Genomic DNA, 26,815 nt, shown 5'->3' on the forward strand with positions numbered 1-26,815 from the left:
CTCATTGCTAAATAGCTTGGCTGACATTTTAATGGATTCTGTTACAATCAAATGCTGGAGGCTGTTGAAGTGCAAGGGAATTATACAGTGCTTTGCCCATTAAAATGGCAAGAATAAGAAGTATGTTCTGCTTTGAAGCTATTCAGGTGTGTTTTAAAATAGACACCAAATAGAACAATAAAACAACAACAACAACAATCCTTTGATCCCCACCCTGAACTCAGCTGTCACCTGTGACTCTTAGAAGCTGTCAGGATGTGACAGCAGCCACACCCCGGGAATGGCTTTGACTGGCTGGCTAAACCAGGTGAAGGTAACAGGTGGATCTCAAACCCTTGGTGAGTTAGGGACTTCTGTATGCAAAGACAGGCTCTGACAGATTGAGCAGATGAGAGCAATAGTGGCGCCCAACAGTCAATAAGGCGGTTTCTGCCTGTGTGGTAGAGGAAAGTCAGGAGACCTGGATTGGTGGCAAGTCTAGAAGAAGGAAAACTCTGGTTCTAGACCTCTGCTGACTTGTGAGATATCTTTGAGAAAAGAAAAAGCTAAGGAGTAAAGCCTGCACAAATAAGGAAGTGGAGTTCCTAAGATGGTTGGATGAAGCCTTGTACAGTGGTACCTTGGGTTATGTACGCTTCAGGTTACAAACTCCACTAACCCAGAAATAGTACCTCGGGTTAAGAACTTTGCTTCAGGATGAGAACAGAAATCGTGCAGCGGTGGCACAGGAGGCCCCATTAGCTAAAGTGGTGCTTCAGGGTAAGAACAGTTTCAGCTTAAGAACAAACCTCCAGAACGAATTAAGTTCTTAACCTGAGGTACCACTGTACACCTCTTTCCGGCAACTCCTGCAGCCAAACTGGTGCCCAACATATTGCTCTGCTTTCATTTGGACCACATCAGTGAGCCTGAGAGGAGGACCTTGTTGTCTGGGCAGCCCAGGACCTCCATACACACTGCCCAGACTTGCATCCCAGGAAGGTCACTTCAGTGCTGCACTCCGTTGTCTCTCAAGACAGATGAATGCCAACAAGAACAACAAATCTGAATGATGGCTAAATCTGTTTGCTACCCAATTCTACCCTACTGGAAAATTCAGTTCCATCTTGCACTAGGTACTTTCCTTTAAACAAGGTTTTGCACTTTAATGACACTGTTTCAGGCTACCTTTCTTTGGCTCCAGTTAAGTGCTTCCTGTTCCTAAGGCAACTGACCTTCAACCTGCTTACCTCCCAGGAACATTCCTTGCTTATTTCATCATCTCCTGTATATTTGCCAGCTGAAAGGTAAAGTCTGCCTGCCACCCTTTCATGGACAGTGTTAAACATGCAATACACCTTATTAAACAGGAAATCTCTCCCATCTTCTGAGTTTGGGAAAACCTGGGCTCACAATGTGCAATTTAAACCTTAGCCAGATCCTTGGCACCTTGCCTCCCAATCCAAAGAGCTGTGATCCCCAAGCAAGTGTAGCTTAGGGTGTAACAGCCCTTGGCAGGAGGCTCAGTTTGCATCCCAGCCTGAGGCTCTGCTCTCCAGTCAACACACTCCATTGTGAAAAGCTAGTTAAAATAAGGCCATATAAAAATATAAATATATATTTTATCCATTTATAATATTTATTCCAGCTTTGTAACAGCAAAATAGTTTGCTTATATAAAATCTTCAAACATCAGCTTTAAATATTGATGTTTTCAACACCGTTAGAACATGTATATTGTTTACTGAGTGTAGTAAATAATAAAATATTCATTCATGGAATTGAGCAACCCAAAGTGGGTGTGCAAATCAACCAAACCTGGAATAAACAAAAATGGAATTAAAAAATATAGAGAGGAAAAGGGCAATAATTTTCTCTGAATGAAAGTCACAAAAACCACCCATTTTCACAAAGCAGAATCAACTGGGGGCGGGGGGGGTGAGGCAGAGATGTTGAGATGTAGTGGCTCTTCTGGGAAAGGTAATGCCAGACGGCCAATCAATAAAAGCCAGGCTAATACTATGAAGAAGCTGGTTGATAAACAATAAAGCAGACTGTAGTTGTTTGAAAGGCACAATGAGAGAGCAAAATTTTGAAAGCCAAACCATCTACCAAACATCACCACTGATATCCCACCAGCCACAAGCAGGACGGGAGCACATGAGTGTTTGCTAGCATTTGTGCTACACCAACTTTTTCACTGAAAACATTAGCATCAGAATATCCTTGCAATGGCTTGCTTTGAAAGCTGGGGTAAGTTCAAAAGGCAGAGAAACTGTCAAAACAAGGCATTTGCACTGCAAAGGTGCCACAAGTATTGATGCATTGGCATCTGTAGAGCAAGGGCAAGAGTTTCATCCCAGTGCCATAGGAGCATGATAAGGACAGGGACATTGCAGAATTTAAGACATAAACAGATTGCTGGAACAGATTCCATATTAAAGCACCAGAGATAACTAGAACTAAGGCTTTCCTTCTTCCACTTCCCTTCTCAGACAGAATGGGAAGTATCAACCCTGGAGATTTAGGCAAAGTTAATACAGCAGATTTTAAATTTCCCAGGAGAGCTGTTTCTTATAGCAACTAGCAGGATTTTACTGCTCTTTGTCAGCTCTTTTATTAGCATCCTGCTAGCTCTCTGCCTAAATACCCCAGAACCTGCATAGGTGATTCCACCTTTTCCTGAAAAGATGGGGACATCCTCAATAAAGGGAGGAGAGAAGGAAGTTTTGCAATGTTTGCAGCTAAGCTGCTGATCTCTGCCTTTTGTAGCACATTCACACTTCAACCAGCTGCTGGACATTTCACTGCCCTTGCTTTTACTTCATTTTGTCCTTGGCAAAGCTAAATCCTATGCAAATTCCAAGAAGGAAGATAAAGGGGTTCCTCTGAAAACCAGAGCCGGAAGCGCCAAACTGTAGCATCGTTTGTTGCAGTGCAGCTGTGGAGGAGCAAAAAGTCTTGAAGCCATTTTATGCCAAGTACTGAATCTCATCTCTCTGCACAGCTTTCTATGCTCAGAAGGAGAAAGGATGAGAGTTGGGTTTGGAAGCTAGCTAGAGGCCTGGGATAGGAGTTCTGAGCATTTGTCTGGTCCTAGTCCAGTTTAAAGATAAGGAACTGTAGGAAGGGAGAGCTGCCCGTCCACAGTTAGCAGCTGGAGAGCAGACTAGGCAAGCACACACATCACTTGGGCACAGTCTTCCCTACTAGGGTGAGGTGGATTATGCTTTTTAGCTACATTGCAGTCATTTATTTCAAAATTAGCAGGTGCACATCTGTATCCTCTTTAAACATGTCATCTTCCTTAGTGATGCATAAGCCTCTCTGGATGAACCCAAACCCAAACGCAAACATATTCACAAAGTATCCTATTGCTTTGTGCCAAAAGAGTGCCATTTCTTCCAGCAGGTTTTAGATTATGGCCAGTTGTAGCTCTATTTTTCTAATGCTTAGGTAATCTCTAGAAAAGCACCCCAGATTACTCTACTTGTCAGCTGTTTTACTACCCAACGCAGGCAACAACATGCTTGCAGATTCCATGCATACTGAACTCATCAATCATGCCGTTGCACAGAGCTTTCTACCTGTCAACAACAGTATCAGGCAGGAGTAAACAAATGGCATATGCTGCTTGTATAAACCCCAGTGCAATTTTGCCTTCAGCTTGGTAGAGAAGCCTTTCCCAACCTAGTTCCCTCCAGATGTTTTTGCCTATAACTCTGATCATCACTGACCACTGGCCAGCCTGGCTGGGGCAGATGGGAGCTGAAATCCAAAACGTCTGGAGAGCACAAGATTGGGGAAGGCTGGTGTAAAGTCTCAAAGACATGTATTAGCAGTAGTCCCCTGCCCATCTGACTAGGTTGCCCCAGCCACTCTGGGTGGCCTTATCCTCTGGGTGGTATGTATCCTCAACACTGTGATCCTAACATCTCCTATGAATTTAAGGCTGAATCATATGACAACATCACAGACTGATGCCATGACTGAAGCTACCTTGAGTGGAACTATTAATTTTAACTAGTTCGTTGGGCCAGTTAATCCTGTGAGGGCACTGACAGGTGTTTATAGTATGGCAACATGCATGAGTTTCATTGCCAATAGGGCAATCCCATTGCTGGCAGGTTAAAAAAACCCAGCTATATGAATCAGTCTTTAAGTTGGCAAATGCAAGTGAGAAAATTGGCACTCTCTCCTTCCTGCTGCCATCTGAAAACCACATGAATAAGCACATTCAAAAGCTTTCCTGGTTCAACTTATGGATGCTTTGTAGCAGTCATACGCGGATATACATAAAGGATCCCTTTTATATATCTGGTCTTAGTTAATAGCATAGCTTAGCTAAACTTGGTTCACAATGGCTGATGAAGTACTGTTCTTGAATGCTGCAGGGTCTGGCTCTGCTTATTAAAGCCCCTTCCCCTTTGCTGTGGAAGCAGAAGACCCCCAACTCAACATTCAGAGTACACTTTTACTGTTGATTTGAGAAAGCTGAATTCCAGGAGTTCCTTTCACTTATAAAGATATAAAAGTCACATGACTCAAAACCTGGCTATATTTACAACTAAGTCTCAAATGCTCCCATTGACTATAATCCTGCTCTAAAGCGGTTTTAGGCTAATACCCAACATATATGCTCAGCATATCCCAGATGTTCCATAAACTTCAGTGCAATAATGTTCAAGCATCTCCTTCATCAAAGTGGGAATTTTACTGCCCCTAGATGGGGCATTTGTAAAAAGGCAAGGACATCACACCCAAACCCTACAATCTGATGTAAAAAGTTCCGAAACGGATTTCTGCTGTCTAAATGGTTTAAGGAAAAAGCACGCTCCTCAAAAACTTTCAAGATCCCAACAAGGTTTTGGCCATATAGTCCTTCCCTTATAAGAAAAATGACCAGATTAGCAACGCTGCCTTTGGCCAGTGTGCCCAAGGTCTTGGGAGTGCATGGTGTGTTTTCTTTTATTTCCCCCTCTTGAATAGTAGATCCTTACAGAAAGGGCAAGGAAACCTGGGCTTGGGGGAACCAAACATGGCCCTGCAGGCATCTCTTTCTGACCCTTAGGACTCTTCCCCAAACATCCTCCTTCCCTGGCCCTCCATCGTGACCTCCTGGGGCACAAGCTGGACTGTGCCATTGAATTCTGATCATGCCTGGACGGGGCATAGAGAGGGATCTGTGAGTGTGTATACAAACTAGTCCACCTGTACAAAAGGTGAGCTAGTTTACTATACTATACTATACTATACTATACTATACTATACTATACTATACTATACTATACACAAAACTATTTATCTATTTTGCCTGAAAAATATGTGCCCCACCCTTCCCCTTCATTTTCAGAAAGAATTTTGTTATGTAGCCTGGGAATTGCTGTTCAAGGAGCGCAACTCTAAAATTCATTTGGGTGCACCAGACTGCCATAGTCAGTGAGTGCACTGAGAGAAAAATATACACAGGTCCTCTTTTTGACTTTTCTAACTGACAAAAAGTTATTCATGTCGATTATGAGGGAATCAGTGATTTCTCATTATTCTATTTTTTAAAAAGAAGAAGAAGCCACCCAACAAAGAAGGCTGGCTACAACCCTGGTTCATGAAACCAGTTGGGTGCTTACTTAGTTTTATATATATATATATATATATATATATATATATATATATATAGTACAGCCCACTCCCACTTTATTCCCAGTGTTTCCACGAAAACAGAAGTGGCTCTTTTTGCAAAGATTCTACGGGAAGTGAGGAAGACCACCACTGAGTAAACAGATTCTGCCCCTAAGAAGCAATAACAGCATACTCTCCAACATGTTGTGTCCCAAAATAGGAATGCGAGATCTTGTTCGATTTCACAACCAAAATGGCAGCCATGCTCTCACAAGGGGAAAATGGGATGTCCTGTTTTTTCCAGGACACTTGCAGGGTATGTAACCAGAAAAATATACTTCCACTGTCAAGTTCCCTGTCATTTCCTTGGCCTTCCCTTCCACTCACTTCCCTCTTCAATGGTGCTATTGACAGTCCATCTCACTCAAGTGTTATCCTAAGCATCCTTAAACTAAATCATGCACCCACCATGCCAGAAACACACGCCATGTTCATAAACCAGGATTTTAAAAACAAAACAAAAATTCCAAACACATTTAATCTCTAATTTTCCAACAACAGACATTTAAGAAGCTGCATTGCTCATTTTGGTTAGCACCAAGGTGGTCTGAATCATTAATGCAAAAAAGCAATTAAAAAAATGAATGGGAATAAATGTGCATTATCTTACCGAGTCCAGCGTTTACATAGCTGCAACTTCAGATCTAGTTGCAAATGTGCGCATTAACATTAATGAGCATACAAATACCCCTTAGAAACCAAACACAGAGCTAACTATATTTATCTAGGCCTGTACTTTGCATAAACAGAGCTACATCTCTGCAGCGACACCGGAGATGCTGACATCTGCAGCAAAGATGAGGATGGAACCCCCTGACAGGCTGCAGCCAGAATGTCTCCATCCCAGATCGTGGCTTAATTGAGCCAGTTCCCTTTAATTTCTGCAAGCAGCAGAAAAACAGGTGCAGTAACCATGTTAAGAAGCATCATCATCATTTCGCAAGCCTGAAATGATCTTGAGATAATGAGACACGCGCTCTCCCAACTGGTCATTAAACACCCTTTTATGCCCCCAAGGGCTTTTGAAGTTCTGGGGCTGAAGCCTGTCATTAAGATGCAACTCAGCAATTTTGTCCACACCTTGGCCAGGAGAAGTCAGCCCAAGATTACAAGAACTGTTTGCCAAGCTCAGTTTTACTGCTTTCACCACCTAGATATTCTTTGGGATTGAAGGAGAACTGAGGCCATTAGGAGTTTACCTGAGAAATGGTAATGCAATCCTCACAGAGTCCACAATTTCATCAGGATAAAGGACAATGCAATCCTAGGCAGCTTTTGCTTGCATGGTGCACATGCTATATCTAGAACCCTTCTCTGGAAAATATGTGCAGAAGTCTTTCAATACTACTATGGTATTCTTTGCGAATGCATTACTTGATTCGCTATGGGGCAGCCAGTGTGGTCTAGGGATTTGAGTGTTGTACTACAACTACAACTAGCTAGACTCTGATTCAAAAGGAAGCAAGGATAATTTAACTATACCAGAACTCCTAAATCAGTACCACTTGCTCAGTGATACAGTGGTGCCCCGCAAGACGAATGCCTCGCAAGACGGAAAACTCGCTAGACGAAAGAGTTTTCCGTTTTGGAGGTGCTTCGCAAGACGAATTTCCTATGGGCTTGCTTCGCAAGATGACAATGTCTTGCGAGTTCCTGCTGGTTCCCCCCCCCCCTTTTCTAAGCTGCTAAGCCGCTTATCAGCTGATCCGATCAGCAGATAAGCTGCTAGAAGCCGCTAATAGCGCTAATCTGCTAGTCCGTCAATGGGCTTGCTTCACAAGACGAAAAAAACGCTAGACGAAGAGAATCACAGAACGGATTCTTTTCGTCTTGCGAGGCACCACTGTACAGTAATCCCTTACTATGGGTGCATTTTCCTTATTTTAACCCTGGAAGGAGTAACAAGCAAACCTAAGAGCAGGAAATGTGATCAGCAGGTAGCTTTCATGGATCATCTGGCTCTTCCACTCTTGACCAACTGTGTTTCAAAATGTTGCTGTGATAAACAAGAGGAAACGTGTGGCAAGAGACGTCTATTTGTATCTCAACCAAGCAGACATTTCTACAGTCCATGTTGCAGTTATTTCCAAACCTGCTTTGAAGATTGCCAGACAGTGCAAGACTGAGTAATAACAGTAATCATCAGCTTTAATTAGTGGCCCTTCTGATATCCGTGGGGCACTGCCCCTTTAAACAAAACCTCATGGTCAGATGTGCCAACAAAGGGGGGGGAGGCCACCCTCAGCTCCCAACCTAGAACGACATTCCTTGCCCGATTATCATTACCAGAAGCAACATGAAAGAGAGAAAGAGGCCAAGCGAAGTGGCCGGTGCCAGAAATAGACAAGAGAGCTTTAGCGAACGCTAGCAGCCACCTGTGCTGTACATGGACAGCACATCAGTGTTAGTAAACAAACCGGCAAGCAGCAGGCCTCAGATGGCACCAGCAGCAGAGCAGGACAAGGAAGTCAGGGAGGGAGGTGGCAGCAGCAAGAACGTTTGCTGCCACCCACATATTTTTTTAAAAAATCACTTGTTTGTTTGTGTCTCCTTCTTTTTAACGGATGTTGTGATGATTCAAAACGAGCCAGTCACATACCTTGGTGCCAAGGTGTGGGTTGACGAAAAAAGCCCACACAACTGGGCGAGGCAAGTGGCGGTTACTCTGCTGCCTTATCTTGATGGCAGCTCGAGATTAAGGCACGATGTACTGTTTACTCTGGCTCACCTTGCAAGCTGCCTCCCCAAAGGCGGTTTTACTGCTCTGCGGCGCCAGACTGCATGGATGGCCCTTCTTCCTCATGCTCCCTGCAGGGGGGATTTTAACTCTTGTTCCCATTGGGAAACTCTCCCAAGACTTCTCCCTGCTGTTGTTGTTTTGCAGGGATGCCAACTATGACTAGCACCTGAACTTTGCTGCCATCGGAACCAAGGCGGGTCCTAAACGTTACGGCACAGTGACTCAGATGAGGAGTACCATTCAAGACAGCACATTCCCTGTTAATTCAGTCATTTTACTACTGTGGGGAACACCATTTGGATGTTCTGCCTCAGGCGGCAGCAGATTTTGAGCTGCCTCTGAATGGAACAGCTGCCAGACTCTCCAAGTTCCTCTATTTTCCAGGGACAGTCCCAGATTTACAGAAGCTGCCCTGGTTTCTGATTTGATCTCGGAATGTCCCACTTTTCCTTAGGACATCCCTATTTTCATCAGAGAAATATTGGAGGATATTCTACCCATAGATCCAGGGCTCAGCAAGGGGTTTATATTGTATTGTCCCTGGGATGGAAGCACAATGAGAGTCCAGTTGAATTGAAATAGCACAGAGAGAATTTGGGCCCATGTTGTTAGTTTCTGTAGGGAATCAGCTTTAACACAAGCAGCAAGAAAGCCCAAGTAAGGGTGCTGCTTGTAGCATCTTGAGGTATCTTGGGCAGCCCATCAAATGGGAAAAGTCAAGTAGACGCCATGTATCATATCTGATTCTCCTAATGTAGAATTTGGTCCTGCTAATGCAATGGTTTTACATACCCTCGAACGTTTCTCCAATGAAAATATGAACATCCCAATCCATAATGATAATTTTACTATTTATACACCACACATCTTACTGGGTTGCCCCAGCCACTCTGGGCAGCTTCCAACATATATACAAACATAATAAAACATTAAACATTAAAAAAAACTTTCCTATACAGGATTGCCTCCAGACGGCTTGGGGGTTGGCAAACTCCATACCCTCCAACATTTCTACAATGAAAATAGGGACGTCCTAAGGAAAAGTGGGACATTCCGGGATCAAATCAGAAACTGGGATGGCTTCTCTAAATCAGGGAAGTCCCTAGAAAATAGGGACATTTTGAGGGTTTGCTTTTATTGCCTTGTTTATTTTAGATGGTTGTTCTAGTGGTTCACTGAGTGAAGCTGTCCTACGTCAGAAGCCCTGAGGAGATGTCCTGAAAGGGGCTGGTCAGATCAGAAGAAGGGATGGGAGGATCTTGAAAAGTTGCCAGCTGATGACCTCAGGGAGGGACTCATCAGGTTGGAGCTAGCTGTGTCTGTGCCCCAAAAACATCAGAGCTGCTGGAGGAAGACACTGTAGGTGAGGATTCTGATCCCAGGGAGGTTGTCACCCAGCTGCTCCTTGCCAAGCCACCCCCTGCCAGCCTCAGTCGCAGTCCCAATACCACCCATTGTACCTCTGAGCTTGGCACCACCACCTTCAGCAACCCCAGTGATGAACCTCTGGCTCCGAGCTTCTGTGTCGCCTAGGACACAGACAAGTACAAACAGACAGCTTGTGTCCAGCTTACTAGGAGGAGTTCCTGCTTTCTTGGTCAATCCATCTTGCTTGCTGCACTGAAACTGTGCCTGCACCACTTCCTTATGTTATGTTAGCTGATGTACCAATGTCTTCGCTTGCTTGGTCAGGCCATGCACCTGCTGCTCCAGTGTCCCATGTACCGTACTGATTTGGACATTAACATTTTTAGCAAAAAACAAAATCTGACTCTGAGTACTTCCTCCAGCATGAGCTGTGCATGACACAGTGTACTCTGGATCAGAGGAAGAGCAGGGTACAAAAACATATCATAGGTAAATAAAATTAATGAATCACGTTTGCATAATGTTTCACCACCGGAAGTTAGCCCAAGTATATTAACCAATTGTGTTGCAATGACCCATGAGCTGATACTGGATGACTACAGGTGTGGATGAGGAAGCAGGTTACAGGTAGCCATAAAGCATTAGAGAATCATAGAGTTGGAAGGGACCAAAGGTCATATGGTCCAACCCTTGCAATGCAGGAATCTCAACTAAAGTATCTATAACAGATGGGCATGCAACCTCTGTTGAAAAAGCACCCATGAAGGAGAGTCCACACCTTCTGAACAGCTCTTATCCTCAGAAAGTTCTTCCAGGTGTTTAGTTGGAATCTCCTTTCTTGTAATCCATTGACATAGGTCATAGCCTCTGGAGCAGGAGAAAACAAGCTTGCTCCATCTTCCATGTGACAGCTCTTAAGATATTAGAAGATGACTTTCATATCTCCTCTCAGTCTCCTCTTTTCCAGGGTAAGCATACCCAATTCCCTCAACCGTTCTTCATAAGGCTTGGTTTCCAGACCCTTGATCATCTTGATTGCCCTCCTCTGTGCACGTTCCAGCTTGTCAATATCCTTCTTAAACTGTGTCACCCAGAACTGGGTGCGGTACTCCAGATGTGGTCTGACCAAGGCAGTGGCGAAGCTACTGTGTAGAGAGCAGGCGGGGGTGTGGCACGCATCCCGGGGTTGTGGCATGCTGCCCGTGAGGGCATGACGCATGTTCTGGGGGCATGGCACCTGGCGCGCAGGGGGGTGACACGTGTCCGGGGGAGCTGCCACAATGGCACCCTACCAGAATGGTGGTGCTGGGGGCAGTCCGCTCCCTCCGCACCCCTGTTCCTCCGCCAGTGGACCAAGGCCGAATTGAGCAGTTCTATTATTTCCCCTGTGTCCAACTATACTTCCGTGGGTACAGCCTAGAATAGCACTGGAATTTTTGCAGATACAACCACAGGACAAGAACATCACATCCAGTTCATTTACCTGGTGGTAGCCAATCAAGGAAGATCCACAGGGAGGGGAGTCCCAAAAATCTATCTTCTAGACTATTTTCTCTCTTTTTTGCCAAGAGTGCCATTCCTGGGTCAGATTATGTGGAAATCCTATCCAGCCTTTGGAACCGAGGGACTGACACTGTGTCAATAAGCATTTTGATAAATTCAAAGCTACAACAGGCAGGTAGCCATCAAGACATTAACCAGTCCTGCTGAAACACACTCCGCACACCCCTCTAGCTTGAGTATGTATGGGGGTGAGGACTGATTTAGTTTCAACCCAGCCTGCAAAATCAGTAACTTTTGGGGGGGGGCATTTTCCAGAGAGGAAATTAGGTTTAATTGCAAGCTCAATTAAGGCAAAGGGAGTGATTGCAACTGAGCAGATTGATTAAAAAGTGGGAGAGGTTGGGTGAATTAATGTTGATCGAAGTCCAAGCTGATTAACCTGTGAAATTGGCATCACGTAACTTTTCTTTTTCAGATGCCAAGACAACTGGAGATTCCAATATTTAAAATAAATGAATCAGCTCTCTAAAAGTAATTATGCATGCTTTACACTGTGACATTAAATACGTTTTCACTCATTTGCTTAAACTGCAATCCTAGAAAGATTTCTGTGAGAGTTAAATCTCACTGAAATCAATGGGGCTTACTTCCAAGTAGACATTTTAAGATTGGTCTGTTAGCTTTCTAGGGTATGCATTGTGTCTGGAACAAAATGAAAAATCCAAGCCAGACAGGCTACATTCACTGAGGGACTAAATATTATTGGATTTTCTCCCCCCCAAAAGTTACAGATATCTTAGCCTTTCTTAAGAATTGGAAAACCTGAATAATATTAAGAGAATTTCTACACTCAGTTCTAAACATAAAATGCAAACCAGGAGCTTTGGGTGTACAGATAGGCAGCAGCTTACCTTTCAAATTCTGTTTCTGGCCCTGACAGCCAGCAATCGACAAAAGGGGATTGGCTTACTAGTTCCTGATTTGTATGGCTTCTGTGTGTCAAGCGTGCAGAACCAGGATGTCAAAAACTTTCCAGTCTAGCTCCTCTCCCAGTGTCACAGCAGCCAAGACCTGTAATGGGCTTTTTCAGCAGCTCCCAGTTCAGATGGAAGTTTTCATTGGAGCAGTATGAAAATTAATACAGTGGTACCTCGGGTTAAATACTTAATTCGTTCCAGAGGTCCGTTCTTAACCTGAAACTGTTCTTAACCTGAAGCACCACTTTAGCTAATGGGGCCTCCTGGCTGCACTGCTGCTACACGATTTCTGTTCTCATCCTGAAGCAAAGTTCTTAATCCGAGGTACTATTTCTGGGTTAGCGGAGTCTGTAACCTGAAGCGCCTGTAACCTGAAGCGCCTGTAACCTGAAGCACCTGTAACTGAGGTACCACTGTACAAGGTTAGGGCTGGAGAGATTGGGGTGCATAGTCACCCTGCACATTTACGTACATGCATGCATTCAAACAAACAAACACACAAGAGTTGAGACCACAAGAAGGGCCTGCTGGATCAGGCCAATGGCTCATCTGGTCTGCATCCTGTTCTCACAGTGGCCAGCCAGATGCCATGGGAAAGCCAGCAAGCAGGACATAAGGGCCACAGCACACTGCCCTCCTGCAACGCTGGGCAACTGGTATTCAGGAACATATTGCCTCTGATAGTGGACATGGAACATAGCCATCATGGCTAGGAGCTGTTGATAGTCTTGTTCTCCATTAATTTGCCTAATCCTTTTTAATCTTCTCCATGAACACTTTTAAGTGGCTAATGCTCTAGCTCTAAACACGGTACTAGGTAAGGTACAAATCTCTTTGCTTGTGGGGAGGGAAGAAAAATTGTTGCTTAACCTGTTTTGATAGCATGGCTATAGTTATAATAAACTATCAAGACACAGCACCCACCACTTGCTATTACGATAAACTGCTCCCCCTTTCCTTTATTTCTTTATTTCTGCACTGAATGCATGCAAGCTCGGCTTAGGAACTTGGATGTGATTCTCCTACCCACCATCACCCAAATGGCACTTCTGCATAATGAATGACGCCCTCCAGCTGTAAAGGAGATGAAACCCAAGACTAGTAGGTTTTGCAAACTGTAGGTCTGCCCCCCCCCCAACTGCAAACACAAAATTATGCCACAGAATTCCAAGTGAGCCACTGAGAACCAAGCTCATCCCTTTATACATAGGCTTGCTCTCTTTTTCTGCCTAGCATGCCTGGGTGTCATTTCTTGATGACCGTGGCAAAGAGAAAGGACCCAAAAACTTCATAACACAACCTCTCAGCTCTTAAGTGTGGCTTGGTTCTGCATTATATCACTATTCAAAGTGTTGGTTGCAGAATAGAAAGGAAGCACTCTGCAGGACATTCATATGAATGCTCCTAGGCCCAATGGAGACAAACTTGCAAACCTTGATGCTCACAATAACTCCTCTGAGATTTTGTAGATCTAAGAGTGCCATTCCTCAACAACATCCACTAAGATATTTGGTTTCTCAAACATTTTCCAATGTTCATTAGATGACAATTAAACCTTCTTATTTTATATCTAAAGTCTGTAAGACACCCAGATGACATGTTAATGAGCAAATCCTGCATCCATGCAGTCTCATGGTATGCCCCACCAAGGTTTTGAAATCTCAACTTCAAATTCATTTTTTTACAGCTGAAAAAGCATGTTTTCATATAAGATGTGACATTCTAAATTGCACCAGGGTCATCTCAGTTCCAAAATACCAATCTTGAAAACAAAGTTGTCCAACAGATTTCAAGTAAGGACCATGGCAGGTAAAGCAGTAGATTAAAAAATGAATAAATCAGTACACACCAGCAACATGAAGCACCTTTAAGAGAATTGGCATTGTACCATTAAGTGGGCACACTTGGGCACAGATCTTCTGTCATGTTGGCACAGGCCAGTAAGTTTTCACTTTGATTTGGCTGTATGACTGCAGACGTTGTGTATGGTTGTGGACATCTTTCCCTATGACACATGCATTTCAAACCCAGATTTCATATTTATTTTTAAAGAAACTTGTTAGGAATGTAGTATTTCTCCCTGCTGTAAAACATCTTCTGAAAAAGCTGTTCAAAGAGAGACCTCTGCCTTTTATCTCAGGATTTAGTCACTGGCATTGTTCACTAGGCTAGAAATATTTTTTTGCTCCGAGTACACTTCTGTAGACGACAACACTATCAAATCATAGTTACTGTATTCATTTATTAATCATATATATCAGTTGCTTTGCCATTAAGTTCTCGGGGCAACTTACAAGCAAAGCTAATAATCACACAAAAGCAGCAAGAAAACAAAACACAAAGGGTGCAATCCAGGCAAAGTTAAGCCCTTTGGGTCCCTTCCAACTCTACAATTTTATGATTCTGGATGGTTAAGCAAGTGCTTACATCACTTTCACTGGAGTCAATGGCAGTAGGTGCTTGGTTTTGGGTGCCCATAGTATAATTTTCAAAAATAAAAACTGTAGACCTGAAACGGGTCAGTAAAATTAAAGCTGCAATCCTATACGCACTTACCTGGGAGAGTTGTGATTGCAGTGGGACTAATGCCAGAGCAAACATGCATTGGATCGCACTGCCAATCCTACCTTTTGCTCCAAAGGCAGAGCCCCCAGCATTAGCCTCGCCACAGATTAACTCACTGACAGAATCTATAACCAGAGTCTGTGTGTTCTCAGCTATCAGCTATCAGGAATGCCCCCTCACATTTCAGATAAAAAATAGGTATTTTATTGTGGAACGTGGTGAATAAAGCATTGAATAGTATGGGGCAGTGAGCACATCAACAAGAGCCTGGTGACACATGGCATCAAGTAATCCATTCACTAACATGCACACCCAAAAAGCCCCTTTTCACATTTAGATGAGAATGTGTAAAAGGTAAAGGTAAAGGTACCCCTGCCCGAACGGGCCAGTCTTGACAGACTCTGGGGTTTGTGCGCCCATCTCACATCTATTGGCCGGGGGCCAGCGCTGTCCGGGGACACTTCCGGGTCACGTGGCCAGCGTGACAACGCTGCTCTGGCGAGCCAGCGCAGCACACGGAACGCCGTTTACCTTCCCGCTGGTAAGCGGTACCTATTTATCTACTTGCCCCCGGGGGTGCTTTCGAACTGCTAGGTGGGCAGGCGCTGGGACCGATCAGCGGGAGCGCACCCCGCCGCGGGGATTCGAACCGCCGACCTTTTGATCGGCAAGCCCTAGGCGCTGAGGCTTTAGCCCACAGTACAAAGCAAGTATATCGATGGGGAGTGTGTCACTTGAAAGGCACCTGTAAAAACCCTGCACAGCAAGGTCAGCTGTCAAAAATCACTGGACCAACCCCATTACACCAAAAGCCCGTTGACTCTTGGGAACAGATACTGGAGCATTTCCATCCTTTCAACAAGCTTCAGCTGAAACTCTCCCATCTATTGCTAGCAAACTAGACAAATGCCATTTGTACAGCAGCAACACCCCCGACAAAAGCTCATATGCAACCACATATAGTAAAAAAGAGAACCACATCACCCTGTTCTGCCTTCAGCTATCCAAGATCTTCACTGCGGGGTCACCTCCTGCAGCCCCCCCCCAAAGAGTCCCTTTAGTGCTGAGCACACAAATGCCTTGTGTGTGTGTTAAGCAACTTCCAAAGCTACTGAACAAACAATGCAAGGATTCAGGTGCAAAAACCAAGGCCGGGAGTCTTAGAACTTACATCAAGCTGGCATTCAATAGCATACAAAGCACATATTATTTTAACAGCAAAGCAGCAGGGAAGGAACTGCAAAAATGCCACGGCTTCCACCTCCAAGCTCTGACCCCTGCCTTGAGCAGTTTTCAAACAGCCTGGGTTGTATTACTAGAGCTTAAGTTCATCTCTATATGACACTGAAGGTTCTGGGCACATCAAACCCCAATCCGAACTAAGCATCCATGAGGACTAGCTGCCGTTGTTTAAACACACCTGCCATTTCCTGCCATCTTTTCCTGCCACCACCGGGTGTTTAAAAACTAGCTGACAAGCACACCTAAACCCTGCTGGCTGACTGGATCGCAGAGTCCGGAGAAGCAGCAAAAGTCTTCTTTTTGTGAAGCCAGAAAGCACAACCGTCAACAAACCGAACACCTGGGTTTACCTTCAAGGAAGAGGCGGCAGCATCCCTCAGTGCTGAGACGAGAGGAGGTTAAAAATAAAAATAAGCCTCTTGCAGGGCAGGGTCCAACGTGGAGGTTGGGTAAAAGACAGCTGGGTGGGGCGGGGGGAGCGGGGAAAACTCTTGCGGAAGAAATGAGAAAGTAAAGGAGAAGAGAAGCGCTCACAGCTTCTTCCTCCGTCCCGGGAGATCCGTCAGCGAAAAGGCAGCGTGAAACATCCAAAGGCTAGCAGGAACTGGAAGAGTGATAAAGTAGGTCTGAAATCTGAAACTGCAGGTTGGGCCAGTCATATATAAACACACGCATACACACACACACCCATTCGGTCTCCTCTCTCTCTCTCTCGCCACCCCTCTGTGCTCGCTTAGTAATAGCTAAGGCAGCCCTCTAGCTGCGCGCCGGAAAACTGGAGAGGCGCTCCAAGACAACCGTGCCAGGGAAAGAGCGAGGCAGGGACCTGTCAAAAGCAAACCCACACGCCGTTCCCAGCCACGCAAAGTCTGCAACAAAAGGCGATTAAATGCTCATGCGAGGGGCGTCAAACTGACATTCCATTTATCTTCGCTTTGGGGAAGTGCTTTTACGTTGCTAAGGGACAAGTAGTATTCCAGAAGGTGCATAGATAAATAAATAAATTATTATTATTATTATTATTATTATTATTATTATTATTATTATTATTAATATTATTATTATTAGCATTGCACTGAGGCTTCTCATTCATAAGTCTTAAAGTAATTTGCTGGGGGTGGGCGGGTGTGATGGGAGAAGGAGAGAGAAATTAGGTGTCTCAAATTTATGAATCAAAGTGGGTGAGCTATTTAAATGTTAAATCTGGAAATTGCAAAGCCTTGGGAATATGCAAAGCACTCTCAACTTGGTTTTTCTTTTTAAAAAGTTATTAAGGTTTATTATTTCATTTGTAACACAATCCTATGCGTGTCTACTCAGATTGAAGTCCCATTAAGTTCAATGGTGCTTACTCCCAGAGAGATTAAATTAGGGTTGCAGCCATATAATGTCATCCTTTGCATGTAGACTCAGAAGTATGCTTACTCCCGGGTAAGAGTGCATAGGATTGCAGTCGTAATTATTTGATAAATGATAACTGGGTTAATTCACCAAGTGCTTAAACAATTGAACGTTCCAAACAATATGGCTTTGTTACTCAACCAATTAATAATTATAAAGAGATTGACTGAATAAATAGCAGTTAGTTAATGCACATCACCTTTTATTTTACAGAAGAGGGAAAGGGAAAAGAGGTTAAAAAAAACACCCACAGAGGAACATGATCAGCCAGAGGTCTACAGTGTGGGATATCCGGCCTCATGCTTAAGTCTAATTCATAACCATCATGCTTAAGTCTAATTAACGCTTGAAGGGGTTAATGCCATAGAGTACATTCTCCTGCCAGGATTAGCTCACATTGGAATGGACTAGGTAATCAAGTCTTTGTTCCTCCAGTACACCTGAAAAGCTTAACCTGTGAGGTCTAAACTGGGACTCAGCTAGATTGGTAAAGAAAAAATGTTTTATATGTGTTGTACATGCGACAGAACACTGTGACACCAGATGGCGCTGTGGAGTCCTGTCTTTCCCTACCAGATTTCCCTGTATGAGTTTACGATGCATTTAACTGAATCACTTCTTTGACGTGTCTAGATCCAGCCCTGCTTGTTCCAGTCTCAGGAACATGGCTCTAACAAGCTTCTCTTGTGTCCAATAATTTAGGAACTTTCACCAATGTAAGCCAAGTTCCCACACTTACTTTGTTGCATGTTTTGAGACTTTAGATCTCACCAAAGAGTACTTGCCCCAAACTTGGATTTTGGCATTCAGGAATTCTCCTTCATTATCTACTTTCCCCTTACCAACAACATATATAGGAGGTCAGTCATTGTCCAAGAAACCACACACTACAGCTGTCTTCTGCCCCCTCAAAATCTTCTTGGCACGAATGCTTTATTAATATAACATACAAATGTACTATGAAAGATTTCTAATGAAAAGACATCAAAGTGAAGAACGTCAAAACTTGAAATCCCAAATTACACTTGTGGCTGGGGGATTAAGAAGCAAGTCCCACAATAATTTGAAAGGAGCATTTCCTGAATGTGATGTTGATATAAAAGTTCCTTGTGCTTGACTTCTCTTCCTGTCCCCAAATTTAGTTAACCATCTATTTCTTCCAAAGAACAATTCGAAAAACTGCTGCATGGGCTAAACACAATGAAGAATGGGAACTGATACATCATAATAAATTTGTGGATGTGGACAGAAGTTCCTGAAACTCACTTGCAACAAATTGGGAAAGTATTTGTGCTAATCTCGAATCAGTGCTAGCAGGAATTAGGCTGCAGTCTCAGGTCCTTGCAAGCCACCCCCTCCTTGCGAAATTCTGCACTGAATTTATTTGTTTATGCCTGTATCCTGCCATTCCTCCAAAGAGCTCAAGACTGCATACACCTTTCCCTGCTCCTCTGATTTTATCTTCACAATAGCCCTGGGAGGTAGGTTAGGCTGAGAACAAAGCTTCATAGCTGAGCAGGAATTTGAACCCAGATTTTGGTGGTTCAAGCCTAGTGAACTGTCCAGACTGTACACTGCCACACTGGCTCTCTGCATTAACCTGCATGCAAGTCATTAATCACAGACCACTCTGCGCGCAAAGGATGAAGAACAGAGCCCCCAGATCTCATGGGATAACCAAAGTTCCTAGTCCATGTCCCTGTTATTCAGGATGCTTGTATACAATGGGATATTCAACTTGAGAAATTCTGAGCCAGCTGGCTCAAATATACCACACTGTGTCATTTTAAATGGGGCTTGCTTTCAAAGAACTGCTAAAATTACTTGACATTTATTTTCAGCCAAACAGCAAGCATGCCTGCTCCATGGGTTTGCATTTAAAATCGGATGGAGTTTACCCACAATCTGGCCATTGTTAAAAGGCAAACTAATTCATCTGAGTGCTTTTGAGAAAGCTTCCTTGCTGGAGGGAACAATCCTTTCATGGTGGCAGGGAAGTGGAACTAGATGACCTGGAAAGACATTTCCAGAGTTTATTTTTACCCTGCTAACATCTTCCTCCTATTTCTGTCATAAACAACGAGAGAAGATTTGCCCACAGTCCAGTTGTTCTTCACTGATCCTGCGGAAGCATCCTTGGAAAGCCAAGCAGACTGCTTTTCAGGATCTGGATCATGCTGATTCTGTCCATCCATCTGATTCAGGAGACAATGGAGGAGTGAGGTCAAGCTGTTGGAAGGTTGCAGTGCCTGCTGTGGCTGTAGAGCCTGCTGTGGGAGAGATCAGTTTTGTTGCAGCTGGAGCAAAGGAAGGCATCCCAGTTGTGCTGCTGCAAATGCACCATGGCATTTCTCCTCCCAGCAGTCATTTCTCCTTTGGTCACTGCTATGCATACACGACTTGACTGCCCATCTCCAGGCACTGCTTTCATCTGCAAGGGATTCCCCCGCATTGCAGGGTTGATGTTGCCAGCCTTCAGGTCTCATTTGCAGACATCACTGTAGCACAGAGTTGGTCTGCAATGGGACTAGTGCCTGAAGCCAGCTCCCCCTAGAGCACGTCCTTGGGGATCCTGCCATCTTCTGTTCTGTAGCAGAGTAGACGTCACTGAGGCAGAAGTATGACATGCAGGGAATGTAGGCTTGGGAGAGCGCATCTTTGTTTAGAATTCTGTCCTGCTATGTGATACCCAATCTATCTATATTAAAGGCATGGGGAACTGTAGACTGCAGAGATGTCATAGTCCAACACAAGGAGGAGCGATGTTGGCATAAGAAATACAAGTCACATTATATCCCTTTATGACTTGCTTCCAGTTGTGCATGGAAGCACCAAGACAGGAGCACAAGATGCTCCCATGTAGTCCCATTCTTGACTAAAGCGTTTAAAATTTATGTAAGCAAACCCCCCAAGACAGTAACAGATTGTTGGCCTCCAGGAAGGCCAACAGAGAAATTAGGAGTGGACTGCTGATCCCGTTCCCTGTTATACTGTTATGAAAAACTGAATGGCCAGATGTTTCCCTTCCCAAGACTGTATTTTGAATAGGTGAAACATAGGTTCATTCTCGGGGGCTTGATCAGTGGCATTTGGGGTCTTTGTTTCTCCTCACTGTTTTCAGAGGAACAAGAAGGGAGCACAAAGTAATATGTTCTGGTCTTTCTAATTGTTGTGGTTTGGGAAAGCTTTGGGTTATGGCTGTATTTTTTCCCAAGAAGTCCCATGCAAATAGTTGAGAAAACCTAGATGGAGTTTTAAACATTTGACGGTGAGGAGAGAGGCTTTGAATAAGTGCTACATGATCAACCAATTCCCCATATAGAAATTTTGAAATTAACGTACAGTGTAGGAATGTAACTGTGTTGTACTTTTTGGTTGGGACAATATTGCCTTGTAACTAGATCTCACAATTCTTCAGGTGTGTATTGAATTTTGCTTTTCTCTTAAGGTTTAGTATTGATACAGTGCAAGTAATTTTTGAAAGTGCAACAAAAATGCAGACAAATGCAGGCCAGAGGTAGCCAATGTGGTACTTTCCAGATGTTCCTATATTCACACTCTCATCCCTCACCTTATTGGCTGGAACTAACTAGAGCTGGAGTTCATCAACATCTGGACAGCACCATATTGACTATCCCTGATGCAGGACTGCAGTCAAATAGCGTTAAACATTTCAGTTTAAAGGGCTTCATACTTTCTGCAAAAGAAATAACAGAGGAGATCAAGGGTGCCATAAGTGATTCAACATAGTTTATTAATTTGTTTGTAAGGCTCCCATGAAAGTGTAAATGGTTTTATAATGGGCTTTTACACAACTATATATTAATTTTTTTTTTCCATGAGAGGAGCGTGTGTTAATTTAGCTTAGCCAACCAAAGAAATTGGAATGAGAAGCAGATTTAAAAAGACCCTCTTGACTAATATAGAAGATACTACAACCCGCATTTGGGCATCCAGTTGCTATAGGCAAAGCGCTGTAGGCCTTATTCCAAAATGTACCAGCCATGTGATAAAGATGAATACAGGGACTAAAAACCAAATAGAAATGGGCAGAAGGCAGGTGCTAACACTTACCTCACTGCATGGACAGATTGTACAGACTGTAGACTCTCTATGAAGTTACTGCCACTCCACAGTGAGCCTGTAAGCAGATACTAAGACAGTCTGCTGAATCTGTCCCAGTTGTACAACTATAGTTGCAATTTAACAACCACACCTGTTTGGTGACTTTTGAAAGAATGAGGCAAAATCTGGGTTAAGTACACAGGAGGTATTTCCACTCTGGAATGTACACTCAGGAGATGGCTAAGGTTATTGGCCAAGGCAGGCTGCAGCATTTCCTCAAGCCAGCATTACATGAATCCCTATTTACTTCCTACCAGGGAAACTTACTCAGCAAAAGAAATAGTCTCAGCGCCTCACAGAGAACAGAGCTTGGCTCTCCCTGCCTAGCCTTTGGCACAGGGCACAGGCTTAATGTGCTTGGCAGGATCTTCCCCTGTTGTTTTTGGAAGGGCTTCATTCACCTGCTCCCTAAATTGGGAATCGCTGCACAGCAGGTTTGCAGGGTAGAAGGATTTGCATGGGGCTGGGCAAGCAATTGAAGGGGTTCAAAAGGTAGGGGGTAAGAAGCTCTTGGAGTGTTATGCTGGCAGGAAGTTCATCAGTTGGCTTAAAGCAAACTGGCACTTCTATGTGTCTTTAGAAGTCTCTGTATACCCATTAAAATAGCCATAGCAGTAATCCAGGTTGAATGGCTTATAGAATCACTGTCTGGTATCCAGGCAAAAGTCACACTTCCCACTTGCGCTGCACCATTGTTGGGTGAACAGAAAAGCTCAGGGAGAATGAATGTGCAATCCCACCATTAGTGAACAGCACATAAACTCTCATTCTTAAGCTTTTGAACCTTCCTGGGTCATGGAAGTAGAGCCAGAAGGCCTTTGGTTGGTTTTGCAATGAATCTGGGGGGCTCAGATGAAAGAAGATGCTTCACCCAAGCTCTTATTTCAAGAGATGAGTCAACAGTAATTTACCTGGCAACTTGTTGATGCTCAAATGTTTTGTGTCTTTTGTCTGTGAGGTAGGGGAAAATGCACACACACATGAGTGGCACCATTAGGGTAATATTTTAAGGCAGAAGTCCAGGGCACTACTCCTCAGAATGAGCAGCAAGGTCCTCAGATGTACCAAACCTGGCTTCCACATTCCCAAGTAAAGCAATAAACATCACCATCTAAAGAGGAGCTTCCTGAAAGACTGTTAAGATCAATCTAGATTTACCTAACTGCAGGACTGGCACATGTGAGTACACCCATTTGCACACATGCACAAATGCACGCGCACACACATTCATGGATGTCTCTTGATTCCCTTTTTTAAAAAAGAGGCCTAAGGAACACAGGTCTCTCCTAAGCCACCTGGCTGTTTATATCTATCTTATCTCACTGAAAATAAAATATCTGAGGAAGAGCCAGAGAGATGTGCAGATCCTTAATTAACTGCAGAGCCGGCTTTTTTACTTCATTGAAGGATGCAGTATATCCTGTTTGGATCTACGCGGCTGCAGGCTCCTTGCAAGCTCCTCCTTGCACTTTCCTACCTACTGCTTTGTTCGCTGGCATGTTAAATTTCTGCTACTTGCTGCTCTTTCTGATATGTCAAAGAGAGTTCTCTCTTTGGCATATTCAGATCTTGCTGTCACTCAAGCCTAGAGGCGAATCTCCATAATTCTGGCAGTACCCTTAGACCATCAGGAATGCCGTTGAACCAATAATCCCTGATGACTTAATCCCTCAGATTCATACCTTGGAAGAACAAATCTGACTTTGGAATTTCAACTGTTTTCAGGGATGTTGCAGTTCCATCATGCGACATTGACGCCAAGGACTCCACAGCAGTTTGTCAATTCCACTGCTTTTACCTTGAGACGTTCAGTATTTGAGTCCTTTTGTTGACAAATCAAAGCACAAGGGCCTGGACTGCACACAATTGCTTGGAAGACCCGGGAACCGTTTAAAGAAAAACAACTTCTCCAGAACTCATGGAAAACAAAAAACTTGAAGCCATGGCTACGTATTGCCCAAAGGAGCAGCCCTTTCTAGTATTAGCATATAAACACCCATAGACACATCTCCATTCCCAAAGAATTCTGGAGTGGCATTCATCTAAGAAGCCCCATCAGCAGAAACCCTGTGCAAGGACTTTTTCTTTTGCAAAGAAGCTCCCCACCTCCAAAACTGGCTAGGGCGGGGGGCGGAAGAACCCCCAGTACAGTGCATGCACTGTGATCTCATATTACTTCTCAACCCAGCCAGGAAAAGCTGCTTTTTTAAGTGAACGAAGAACCATAATGCAAAATTACAAATATGCCACAATAGATCACATGGTCCACTGGAGGGCAGGGACTGGCAAGTCATCAAAAGTGCTGGGATCCAGCCCTTGGCTATAGGAGAGGCCATCCTGCTTATCACTAGGAAAACCATCTACTGTACTGTGTCTGCCAGGCTGATATTGCATGTTCCTATTTGGGGGCTTGTTAGCTACCTGAGCTCTGCAATTTGCACAGCTCTCCAATTATGAACATTTACTCTCTATAAACAAGCAAGTATGTTTCTTTTTCATCTTATAGAAATAAACTATTTTGCCCAGTAACAACCAGCACTAGCTTCTGACATTCATAATGCACAAAGCTATCCATTAAAGAGCAGTGTATCATGCAGCATTTTCTAAAGTTAGTAAAAACAAAACATCAGGATAGATGATGATAGACACACACACACACACACACACACACACACACACACAACTGTACACAGCATATCCTCATAGTTTTAATTTTGACAGATTATCCAACAAATATGCACTGTCCTATATGAAATATGTAAAGCACTAGTGGGAACTTTGCTTTAAACTGGTGCTTTAAATGGGCCTTATTTCTTCTGTAATTTCAGTTGTTAATTTAAATACCCTTGATTTCAATCCAACCACCTATGAATGAAGTATATAGTGGCCGCAGAAACCCAGCCAGATGGATGGGGTATAAATAAATAAATAAATAACTAAATAATAATAATAATAATAATAATAATTATTATTATTATTATTATTATTATTATTACTTCAACAGTGATGCTCTCAGCCTCTCACACATATCCCCCCCTACAAGCTGAATTCCTCTGACTTGACAGTACATCCCATTAGCAACCATGGATGGGACTTACCAGAGTGAAACTACAGGACTGTGTTGTTTATTCAAATTGGAGACTTCGTAGAAATAAGCACTGAAGTTTTAGGAAGGTGCCACAGATGCACTTAGACAAAGGCCCTGTAGCCTGCCAAGAGTTACTGCGCTGTAATGGTTAGAGAGTTGAATGAAGGCCCAGGGTCAAATCCCCATTCTGCCCACTCGGTGACCTTGGGCCAGTCACTAAATCTCCAGCCTCACTTAACTTGTGGTGAGGATAAAATTGGGAAGGTGCCACCTTACAGATCTAGGAGGAAAGGTGGGATAATATGAACATAATAAATCAATGCCCACTTCAAACTGCAGTGTACTGAACAATTGATTATCACCTGCAGTAACTCTGACTCCAAGATATGCCTCTTGCCCTCCACAGACTCAAGTAACTCAGCCTTTAGCCTTAGTCATTACTAGCTACTCGCAAGGAAGCTTAATGGTTCCAAGGCTATGCCAACCTCAAAGCAAAGCTTCTATGTTTCCCACCCCTAGCAGCCCCAAATTCAACTCCTCAATCTTCACCACCAGTGATATGTGAACAGAACCAGGCTCCAAAGACAGTATTCTAGCCTCATTTCCTATGTTTCTGAAAGTCATTCTCTGATATGGGTGGGGGAAAAAACCTTTTAAAGGGGAAATGTATTTTATCCAATGCTCTCAGATTTTAACTTTTTAAGGGAGATGTGAGGGTTTTTTTTAGAATTAGAAACCTTGGGATTTATATGTCATCAACAAAAACCTTCAGAGGAAATAATACAGACCCTTGTATAAAATAGCAATGTGAGGGTTGTTGTTTTTTTTAAAGGCTGAACTCAATCAGGATCTGATTTAGCATTCCTGATATGACATATTTGGCTTATATATAGCAAAGAAAACTTTTTTAAAAAAATTATGCCTTGTTAACTTTTGTGCTGGATAAATATCACATTAAAAAATTCTAATAGCCCAAAGCATTTGAATGGAAATATTATGAAGAATAATTGTTATATGCAATGGAAGTAATTTTTATTAGAATACTCATAAGTATATTGCAAGACAAAAGCCTTTACTCTGATGCATTTAAACATTCTTCCATCAGCAGTTCTAGAGGGGAGATTCCCCCCCCAAAAAAATCCACCTTTTTTCCCAGAGTTCTCAGCATTATGATATAGATGCTGTTTTTATTGTACCAGAAATACTATTACCAGTACCACTTGCAACATATTTAAATACCTACTAGTGTTGCTTCCAAGTGCTGCCAAAATATCTGCTGTTGTCAATGTAAATGGCCCTGTGAATCTGAAAAGGTAGAACTGATAACTCATGTTCTTACGCAATGCTCTTTTTAACATGATATATATAACATTTTTACTGAACCCTTTTTAAGGAAATTCCCAGGAGGATCATGTGCATTTCATGCTTTTTTTATTCCTTCCTGATCAGAATGCATTCATCTCTTCCAGGCTAGCTACATATTGCGCTGCTTCATGTAAAATTCACCAGGGACTAATTTTAGTAAACTCATAATTTCTATGCCTGGCATTCTATTGCATGACACAGATACTTGTAATTTTTATAGCTGCATTTTTTATTTTCTTTCATCTGCTATTATTTTCTATATTTGTACAAACTTCCTTTTTGAATACTGGTAATTGACCATAATAATGAGATTGGTGGATGGATGGACTGATTGCAAGACACAACAACTCACAAGATTTACATTTTTAGAAAAAGACATCAGAGTGCTGGGGGGGAAATACAAACATACTAATTTTAGCACGCTCAGGGAATTACACATCTACATGTGCAATCTAAATAGAATACTATTTTCAGGAACTGAAAGTGGGATGTGAGAACGCAGTCCTGCCAACGAGACAGCAGCCTGTCACATCACTGAGACATTCCTAGAGGACAAACACAATATGCTCACCTGAAAGTCAACTGAAGGCTGTCTGTCTCTGCCAGTTCCTAACAAGACTGACCAATGCTTATTAATATGCTAGTTGGGTGTGGGATGATCAACAGCTCTTATCTGTTTCTCCCTCCTGAGAAAAGAAGCTGGGGAAGGAACGTGCCTCTCAAAGGTTCCCCTCTACCCCCAAGGCCACAGTCCTGGCATGCAAGGTCTTGCCCTCCTGACCT

At 43.3% G+C, this 26,815-nt stretch overlaps 1 protein-coding gene across 12 annotated transcripts in view; it reads right to left on the reverse strand.

Moving 5' to 3' along the window:
• Nucleotides 1-26,815, reverse strand: part of PLEKHA6 (pleckstrin homology domain containing A6) — a 197,040-nt gene that overhangs the window by 118,094 nt on the left and 52,131 nt on the right. The window contains exon 1 of one of the 12 annotated variants that reach the window (XM_082228127.1): nucleotides 16,404-16,740. The exons of the other annotated variants lie outside the window; for them this stretch is intronic. The gene's annotated coding sequence lies outside the window, so the exon portion shown is untranslated. Of the gene's footprint in view, nucleotides 1-16,403; nucleotides 16,741-26,815 lie in introns of those variants that run through there. 12 annotated transcript variants of the gene reach the window in all.

The sequence above is a fragment of the Podarcis vaucheri genome (genome assembly GCF_965113315.1).
Source record: "Podarcis vaucheri genome assembly, chromosome: 6".
Lineage (NCBI taxonomy): Eukaryota > Metazoa > Chordata > Lepidosauria > Squamata > Lacertidae > Podarcis > Podarcis vaucheri.